The sequence below is a fragment of the Sycon ciliatum genome, chromosome 11 (genome assembly GCF_964019385.1).
Source record: "Sycon ciliatum chromosome 11, ocSycCili1.1, whole genome shotgun sequence".
NCBI lineage: Eukaryota > Metazoa > Porifera > Calcarea > Leucosolenida > Sycettidae > Sycon > Sycon ciliatum.
This window is the reverse complement of record NC_088653.1, coordinates 559,374-569,258: the sequence shown is the minus strand read 5'-3', so window position 1 is coordinate 569,258 and position 9,885 is coordinate 559,374. Positions and strand designations below refer to the sequence as shown.

At 44.3% G+C, this 9,885-nt stretch overlaps 1 long non-coding RNA gene across 1 annotated transcript; it reads right to left on the bottom strand.

The window, feature by feature from the left end:
* Window positions 1-2,849: 2,849 nt before the first annotated feature.
* On the bottom strand, window positions 2,850-8,345 carry LOC135827404 (uncharacterized). The gene is made up of 2 exons (XR_010555434.1): window positions 8,008-8,345; window positions 2,850-3,805 (listed from the first exon to the last, which is right to left on the bottom strand). It is a non-coding gene; the product is annotated as an uncharacterized LOC135827404 (long non-coding RNA).
* Between the last annotated feature and the right edge of the window lie 1,540 nt (window positions 8,346-9,885).

Below are 9,885 nucleotides of genomic sequence, written 5' to 3'. Positions count from 1 at the left end.
GGTAATGGCATGAGTACATAACCAAGAGTGGGCAACTCGATGATCCCTCTGCACACGGCAGAAAGTTTCATCACTTCGGTTTTTGTGGGCCATTGGGCTTATTAATACCATCATGCGTAGCCAGAGATCAAAACTTGTACATCACAGCTACGGTAGTTGAAGCAGAACAATGAACTGTGGATCCATGCCTACTGAACCTGATGAAACACTCTATCTACATGGCACATGTAGAAATATATGCGCGCTTGCTCATAATCATTGGATTTCGAAGCCGATCGCACCTTATGTTAGTAGTTGCACATTCTTAGCAGTTATGTAGTTTGATAATAACGTTACGATAGATTATCAATACTGGTGGAAACGTTATGCTGGTTGCATATTTTGTACCCGGTGTGCCATGACCAGGCATGCTAATTCATCGGATATTAGCAATTTTTCCTGCCTGCTGGATGTTGTATCTTAGCTTCACTGTACTACAAATACGATAACCTCAGTTTTCCTAAATTGCTTCTTTATAACATCCAGTTTGTTTTGCTGCAATCTTTTCACGTGTTTTGCAGGATTGTAGCCAAGGGTGAATACCATTATCATGAGCGAAGGTCTCTGAGAACTCATGTCTGAAGGCTGGTCATGTTGGCCCAACGATGACTTTCATTGCCTGTATCCGCCACCTTCATACTGGAATGAACTGGAACATGTTCACTCTCTGTTTCTCATGTGGAAGGACAGAACAGATTGTTTGTCTGTCTCTGTGGATCACCGAAGGCTGAACAGTACAGTTGGAAGAATATTGGATCTCACGAGGTGACTGAATCTGAAGCGGCTGACATGCATCTGCACAGCGCTTTCTTTCTGAGATTTGCTTCAAGGCAGGTTATTGTGTACAATTTTGTCCACAGTATTCCTATATTTGCCAAACGTATTTCTCTGATAGTATTGTGACTACACACGCGCAATGATCTCTCCGTCATCAGTCTTTCGCAATGATGTGGCTCACTGACGACAGCATGCATAGCCATAGATCAAATGAGCAGCTAAGGTAGTTGAATCAGAAGAATGGATCAATGCATCCTGAACCTGGTGTACTGCCTATATGCACCCTCAGTAGTATTTGTAACGTGTTAACTATGAAGTATCAACATTGCTTCTCTTCTATGTGGGTGGTGTGAGTGAATGTCAGATGGTCTGTACTGCCATGGCCGATGGTGTTCAATGGAAGATGTTGGGTTGGACCATTGTGCCCTCTTGCAATATGCTGTTGCAGCCTGAAGGCAATGAAAAGGTTCGAATGCTGATCTGCTTTCAAGCGTAGAATGTTACATTATGTGCATTACATATTTGCATAATTATGTTTTGTACTGGAGTGTGAATGTGTGGCAAGGGCATGCACATGTAAGTATATCGCACTGCAAACAGCCTAAGAGTTCACGTGGTGTGTGATAAGTACACTTTTGGAAAGTGCGTGCACAGTCGAATCATGTAATGTTAAAACAGCCTTCGTGCTCCTCCCTGAATGGCTGCACAAGTAGAAATCTCCGTCTTCCTTTGCTTCTTTTTGCTTGAGCTGGCATGGTGGTCGTAGAGTTGGAAATTGTCAAGTATGATAACAATCATTGTTTGGTCTGGAGACAAGAATGCATTTGGATATTTGTCCCAGGACTGCATGGCTTCCCAAACTGCATGTTGAATGCCATAGATGATTATTGTTCGGTTCAAGAAAGGACTCGTGGGTCTGTCTGGCTATTGTGAGCTCTCGCTAGTCCATTTCCATAGCACTTGCTCTGGATTCACTCGCTGGAATATTCTCCAGTATAGAACAAGAAGTTTAGAAAACCTACTGGTGATATTAGTATGTTATACTAGTTTCTCCGCACTGTACCGCAGCTTTTGTTATCACACACATGCGGGTTATATAGTTTATCTACAATCCAGCATGATGTTCTTCCAAGAACGCCCCCGACCTAGGCCCTCGGAACGACGTTCTTTGGTGTGCAACATCACTTATAGTTCTAAATCTTAGAATTACCGGTAAGCGCAGGATTTTAGTGATCACGGTTCCAAATGCATGTCATTGCACTCCACCTTTGGGACTTATTAAACATGTCATTGCACTCCACCTTTGGGATTTATTAAGAGCTGTATGCATGCCAAAGCTTGTCATAAAAGAAGAGCAGACTTAAATAGGCATCTTGTACGCATGATTTCTAACATGTAACATCCCTGCCGAAGAGTGTTCTTCCATACTACAGTAGAGTCGAGCGTCCAAGAACGTTGTGTCCAAGAGGTTAGCCTGGGGTGTTCTTATTTTTCAGCCATCCGGCTGCGTTCTTGTAGCATGTTCTTAGAAACAATCATGCTAGGATCATAATTATGTATCCCGAAAGCTACCGGAAAACCAACACCGCCATTCCTTTAAACTTAAGACGGTGGTGGTGTTCTTAGCATTTCAGGCTGGACATTCTTGGGCAACACGTTCTTCGGCGCCTGACTCTACTGTAGTACTGTACATGAAATACAGCTACTACAACTGTAGTAATATAGAATGCTGATTATCCGAATGATTGATTGTCCGAACTGCTCAGGCTGCATGGCAGCAGGCTGTCATCAACATGCATCCCATGATAATTTCGAGGAGCTGCAGTGTGTGCCAAAAAGAATGAGAACTGAAAGTATGCATGAGGAAATGAGTATGTTTTAGATGAGTGTTTTCCCACGCCCTTATCCGAACATACATGCACTCGATCGCCATAACCCCTGGCACACAGCACACAGCTTCAGAACCTGAGAGAGTATGATATGGGTATGTCACAAGTACTCCCAGGTCCCGAAGCTTTCGTCTCAACAAAGGATCATAATCGACGACTTGTAATGAACTACATTTTGGTGGTATTATACCGTACTTGTTTACGAATGAGTTTAAAGCATGAGAACTATCCACAGCAGACATTCTCACTGTTCGGAGTTGCCAAAAAAGTGGTGCATGTACAAATCAGGGATGGGTACAATACAGTGTACCAACATCTGAGGTGAGTCTATCAGGAAAGTGAATGTCGTCCACTCTATAAAATGGGATCCCTCAAGAAAGATGGGATTTTGCAGCCATGGACGTTTCCAGCCAGGTGACTGTATATACAGTGATCTAAGTTATGCAAAGCTTGACATGAATGATTGGCTGGACACGTCGAAGAGAAGGAAGAGAGAAGCAGACCAACCTTACACCAGCTGAGTGTAGTGGCCCAAAACAACAAACTAATTCTGTGTGGCCTTAGAGGAGCTGGGCAAGATGTGTACAGTGAATTCAACAATACAGTAAACGTGGGAGAAGAAGTGACAAGACTGAGTATGATACACTGTGCCAGCACAGTGCACATACTAGTGCAACTGTTGGTGTAGTTACAGTTAGCCCACACAAGCAGGTCACTCGATTGTAGATACACAGAGCGCATTCTACATCATACAAAACATGTTGAGCTAGGCAGCAGTGGCTGGCATTTACCGACATGCACCAATGCCAATGCGCGGCTTGAGCAAATAGTACAAGCCTCAGAACACCCATACGCCATTTTAGAGACAGAACAAGGCGATGAGTAAGCACCAAAGGATTATATGAATAGCGGCCAGGCAATAATTCAGACCACTGCTGCTAATCAAGGACTAGTTCCTAGTACTAGTATGTTGTCAGTGTACCCTGAAACGATGCAATCACAGCGAACGTGATACATGCACATCATGTTGCCTGGTTCTTGGTTAAAAGTTGTATCCTCAATGCTTGAGGTTTGTGGGGTCCCTCCAGCTTCTCAGAGTCCTGCACAAAAAAAGATAAAAGCAAGTGCAGGTAGAATAATAGTAAGCTCACATAAACCTCTTCGTCTTGCTAACAAATTTCGTGATTAAATCCACAGCATGGGAACGAAGCTACAGGAAAAAAGTTCAACCATAATAATGCAAAAAGGCAACTTTAGCTAATCATATTTTTGGCTGCAACACTATACTGTTTGTATAGGAGAGTTGGCTTGGTGCATTCATGCCAAATGAACTCCCTATAGTATTGTGTTACTGTACTTCATCATTTTACTTGAGCATTCATTCCCAGTAGCCCTAATGTCTTCTAACAGAGTGCGCAAGGTACTGCATATTCGGGGCATATTTTATTTTCGGCTAATATCGGCCTGTGCATTTTTAATTCGGAAAGTGGTGGACATCACGCAACTGAATTGTAAATAAAAGGAGGTTTGTCAACTGACAACCGCATACTTTTTCGACATCACTAATAAAAGAATTTTGCGTCCAGCGCATGCGCCAGGAGTGAATAGCAACTGAATAGAGCGGTTGTCATTTATTTACTAGAGGAAACGCAAAAGGTAACAAGATTACGTAACCAAAGGTGAGAAGGCACTGAACGAACTGTCAACCTACCAATACAACCTCAGTGCAACAACGTGCTCTTTCTGCTTACACAAGCAGAAAGAGAAAGAGCATGTTGTTGCAGTGAGGTTGTATTCGTAGGTTGACACTTCGTTCAGTGCCTTCTCCACTTTTATGTACTGGGCATTTGTAGCCTAAAATTTGTTTCGCAAGGTTCAATGTGACAGTGTATACACTATACATGCATCAGCAGTACAGGCTGAAATTTCAATGTGGCCGAGATGTGTTTTTGCCCTGGGGAGGCTGCAATTTAAAAGCGTCGAAAATTTGCATACTTTACAACACAGTACTGAGCATGCGGTGAGCTGATGATGAAATGAATTGGAGGTACTAATAATGCTAAGGGATTCGGGGGCGCATCAAAGGGGTCAGCACCAAGGAATGGGATAGATTTGTGCCCAGTTCGGGTATGTATATTGGGTATAGAACGGAAATTATTGGCTAAGCCTCGGGCGACTCCTACCAGTATTGCCACCAATGGCCCATGGCTACTGATCTCTGTGATAGAAATGAGACGTGTATGTGAAACCAAAATATAGCTTTTCAAGATGTACTGTAAGACATGCTGTTATAACGAGTCGCAAATTTAACGATTGTCCAAAATTCATAGGTTAACGAGAAGATATGTTAACAATCTTGCAGTATTCTGCCATATCCACACACAGCATATATGAAGCAGTACGGCCTCAACGGATCTATTATAACGAAGAAATGTCATCCGTTAAAACGTTAGATTTGCTTCCTCGTTATATAATATATACTGTAAGACATGATTGTATATTATAAAATCATGTCTTACAGTACATATGTGCATTTTGTGAAGATCTGATGTAAGTCATTAGGGACACCTTGTTGGGTCTTGCCAACATTTAATTATTATGATGTTCATATCTATGCAATAACGTTAATGGAATTATCAGCAAGAATCAATAACCCCAAGAGTATGCAGCTTTGCACGTGGAGTCTGCCACAACACGTTTACCAAAGTACATGAACCTAGACACGAGCTGAGGAATCAGCTGAGCTGCTGCATCATTTATGATCTGCTATAGTTTCCAGTCTCCATGGAGGTTTTTCTTGGAGACGTCGAATCTACGGTATTAGGTGTGAAACTGTTGTACTAAACCGCAGGAGATAGACTCTATTCAGCTCGAAAAACATTTCACAAGCACGCCGATCAAAGCTTGCTACACTCCTGTTTAGTCAACTTAACGGCCCAAATAATGCTTGGGTCATGAACTCATCGCTGTTGGTCTTTCGAGGGTGCCTGACAATGGTTGTTAGTGCACAGCACCAGCCGGGCCAAATGACAAGATCAGAGACATAGATCTTCCTAGTTCAATTGCTGAAAGGTGACTTGTGCAAATGTTATGTAGCAAAAGGAACTGTACTATGGCACTACACGCCATTCACAATAATCAAAAATGCCCACTTGACAAAACAGAATTTCATCAACGGAGTCCCGGGATTTTTTCTTCTGTACATATGCATTATGGAGTCATAGCATAAGGGAGACGGCACGGTAGACTTTCAGCCTAAATCATAACGAGGGCCAGCTGGGCAGCTCAAAAGAGAGCTCTATGCACTATTGGCAGAGTGGTATACATGAATAGAGAGTGACCACCCAGTGCATGAAGCTTTTCGTGTCACCCTGGAAAATTTCAAAAATTAATAATGTGGGTTCAACCCTGGGCTGCCAGTGACAGTTGCCCTAACTGCCTTAGGGGCAAGTGCGATACATACATGCTCGCATAATAGCATCGCTTGACTGACCCATGCTTGGGGCCAGTGAGTCAAGTCCGCAATCACGAGTTGCATAAACCACAGATCATGTAGAATCTCCATGGATCCAATCTGTGTACTGTAAAAGCAGAAATTTTCGGTGGTGTAATATTTTCGGAATTCTCCAAAATCGGCGATTCGGTGGAGGGAAATTTTCGGTAATACCCGCTTTCCAGGTAAGGGTGCTAGTACCACTAAGTAGTACCGAAAAAGTTCGGTGCATTTTTTCGGTAAAAATTGTCGGCACCGAAGTTACCGAAAATAAAACACCACTGAAAATTTCCGCTTTTACAGTACATCATTTTGGGTATCATGATCTCGTGTTGTTTCCTTGGGTGCTACGACTCCCTGACATCCATGGAACGGTATGAATTGGGCGATTTCAGCCAATCAGTAGACGTTCTGAGAGGGGTATATTCAACGATACACCCAGCTCAGTTCACAAGGGTCGCGCCAAGAGTGAATATTGGAAGGAGTCTTGGGAAAGTGCCCTGGGAGAAATGGATTGCACCATTCTATACATGTACTGCATTCCCCATAATTTCCTCGTGCTATGTCCTCAGGAAAATATTTAACGTATACCCTTCATATACTCATAGAATAATCCAAACGTATCTGCAGTCAACCACGGGTATAACAACCCACGGATAGTGACACTATCTTCAGACCTAGTAACAATATAGCCGTATATTTTCAACCCCGTGAATGACGACAACTCCCAAATACCAACACTTTTCTCATGCCCGATCAAGGGTCGTTCGTTACTGGCAAAGTTAGCTGGATATCATGTCATGTAGTCATTAGTGAGGTTCTGCCACACGGTAAAACGTGCCAAAGTACGTATGGAAACTTCGCCGCGGTACGGGATTTAGTTTGATACGGATTTTTTCATACCGTTTTCCGTGTGAAGCGCGCTTCACACGGACTGGACTCCGTGTGAAAAGTGAGCGTACAGAGTACATGTGGCGGGGTGTTCGTGCATGCTTGGATCATGCTACGTACAGCAGAACCGGTGCAACGTACGAAAAATCCGTGTCAAACTTCACTGCAGTTGACACGGAGTTTGGTACGTAGTTCCGTGTAGCAGAACCTCTATATTATTACTTCAGGCAGGGACAATGAAATTTACCCCCCCCCCCCCCCCGCCCCTTTCCTGCAGAGGGAACAGTGCTGTGTCCAGGTCCGCATGCAGCATGGAGGTGCTAGTAAGTCACTGGCATTATTTTCTCTTGTGGATCGATGTACAGTGCGTGACAATGCTTCCATAACGTTAGTGGTGGTGGTGGTGGCGGGAGCTGACTGCACTGCAGGGCATTACAGCACTGGCATACTATTATTTTCTCTTGCAGACGTGCCGTGCACGACAATGCTTCTATAGTTTCTATAGTGGTGGTCACGGTGATGGTAGTGGTGGCGGTGTGGTGGTGGTGGTGGTGGTGGTGTGGTGGTGGTGGAGGTGGTGGTGGCGGTGGTGGTGGCGGTGGCGGTGGTGGTGGCGGTGGTGGTGGTGGTGGCGGTGGTGGTGGTGGTGGTGCTGCTGCTGCTGGTAGTGGTGGCGGCGGTGGTAGTTGCGGTGGTGGGAGCATTCTGCACTGCAGGGCATTAAAGCAAGCTCGATTGTGCATGCATGGTGGCGGTGGGAAAGAGGAGCCAAGGAAAGTGTGTACATATTTTTGTTGAAAGCACGAGAATTCAAAGAAAGCTGGCTGCTTCCTCTATTTCCATGATCGGCCAGTGCCTGCAGCACGAACAGTACATTGTATTACATGTATGTGCATAGACAGACAAATAAACACTAACCTGAGCATGGGTACCGCTTGTATTCGTGGTCAGGAAAGTGAAAGTACGAACGAAGGAGAAGAAGATTGTTGACCATGGCGAACAACTGCATATCCAGAGGGCACACGGCTTGCCAGAATGGGTCGGCTACATCTTCGCTAATTTTCTATCCTAACAACATTCAGCTTCGAGGTCAAGGACGACGGCATTTTTGGAAAGAAATTTCGAATTTTGGAGAAGAAGCTTGCTTTCGGAAAAATGTTCCTTTCACGCAAGGCAGCATGCCAGGTCAGGCGTGTGAACCAGGTGAACTGTGTCGGCAGATCCACGTTTACGTTCCAGGCCGACAGTTTTTTGACCAAGCCGTGAATCACCCTCGCTCTGACTCCCCCGGCTACGAAGGAGTAATTTTACAACTCTTCAGGCCAGCTACAGGTCTCTGATGCAGAGCTGCAAGTGACGGATATCGGTCATTTGCAGCCACTACTAAGAGCCTCCTGGTCGTTGCGATCTGATCCATAATTTAGAAAAGCGATCCTGTCAGCTTTTCTATTATTGTGTTCACATGGCGCTACCTAACGACACCGCTATTCAGACACGTTGTCTACGTAGCTACGTAAGTTTCTACGTAAGATGCTCGGTACCTGGTCCTGGACCAGGGAGCTACTCCATGGCTCCTACCATCGCGCGGCCGGCTGGCCGCATGCGTGTGCATTGCAGACTTTTTGTTGTTGCCTTTTCGGATGTGCATGCACGAGGAACTTCCTTCTTTGGAACTGCTTCTTGCATGAGCTGTTACCGATATTTCGTCTCCTGGCCTGGCTTATTTCGTTTCGGCACTGCTGAGACCTCCTTTCGCGAAATATTACTCAATGACAGGTGAGTTGACCAGTTCCCTTTGATTCATTTGCTTGTGTTGACTCTTTCATTTACGAAAAGTGTGCTGATTTTGGGCGGAATGCAATAAATAATGGAAAAGCTGACAGGATCTCCTTTCTAAATTTAGCTTTTCCGCTGCCGAGGCCTCCTTTTACGGAATACTCAATGACAGGTGATCTCTGAGTTGACCAGTTTCCTTCGATTCATTTGCTTATGCTCACCCTTTCATTTACGGAAACGTGTGCTGATTTTATTCGGATTTAGATCCATTTTTATCTCTTTGCCCTTGCGCCTACAGTGTGCCAAGACCGCGAGTTCACCTTCTTGACGGTAAGGCTTATGTTAGATGTGTTGTCGAAATACTCATATTCATTGCACGTTAGTACGTTACAAGTAAGGCACTGGTCAGTGGCATACTATCGTTGGCAGTTCCCAATCTGGAGGGAAAGGTTCAAGGACTCATTGACCGAGTTTGCCAAATAAATTCGCATATCAGGGAAAATCTCCATTGTGGAGAGGTTAAGTACTGAAAATATACAAAATTTTCGGCAGCTATTTAATTTCGGCTATATTCGGCACCGACCCCAAACGCCTAAATTAAAACGCCGATGAAATTTTTCACAGCATTTGTCGCACTATACCATGCCCTCTACCCCACGCCGAAAATAAATCGCCGCCGAATTGTCAAAAATCGTGAAGTGCCGAAATTTTGCAGCGCCGAAATTTTGTATATTTACAGTAACTTGTTTGCTTCATACGAAATAATCCAATGGGTGGAGTCTCGTGAAAATCTCGTACTTGTATGATTGGATTTGTTTACTCGAGTCTGGGCTGATTGATTTGTGAGTACCGCCGAGGTTGCACTGCCCCAAATAAGGTTTCGTGCCGCCAAAGCAAGAATTACGATCTGCAATCTGTTTGTAGTACCTGTAGTACCTGCAAGAATGTGCAGTATGTATCGTACTTTCTCTGTTGCTGTTTCAGTTGCCGTCATGTTGCTAAAGAAAGGTTCAGTATAGA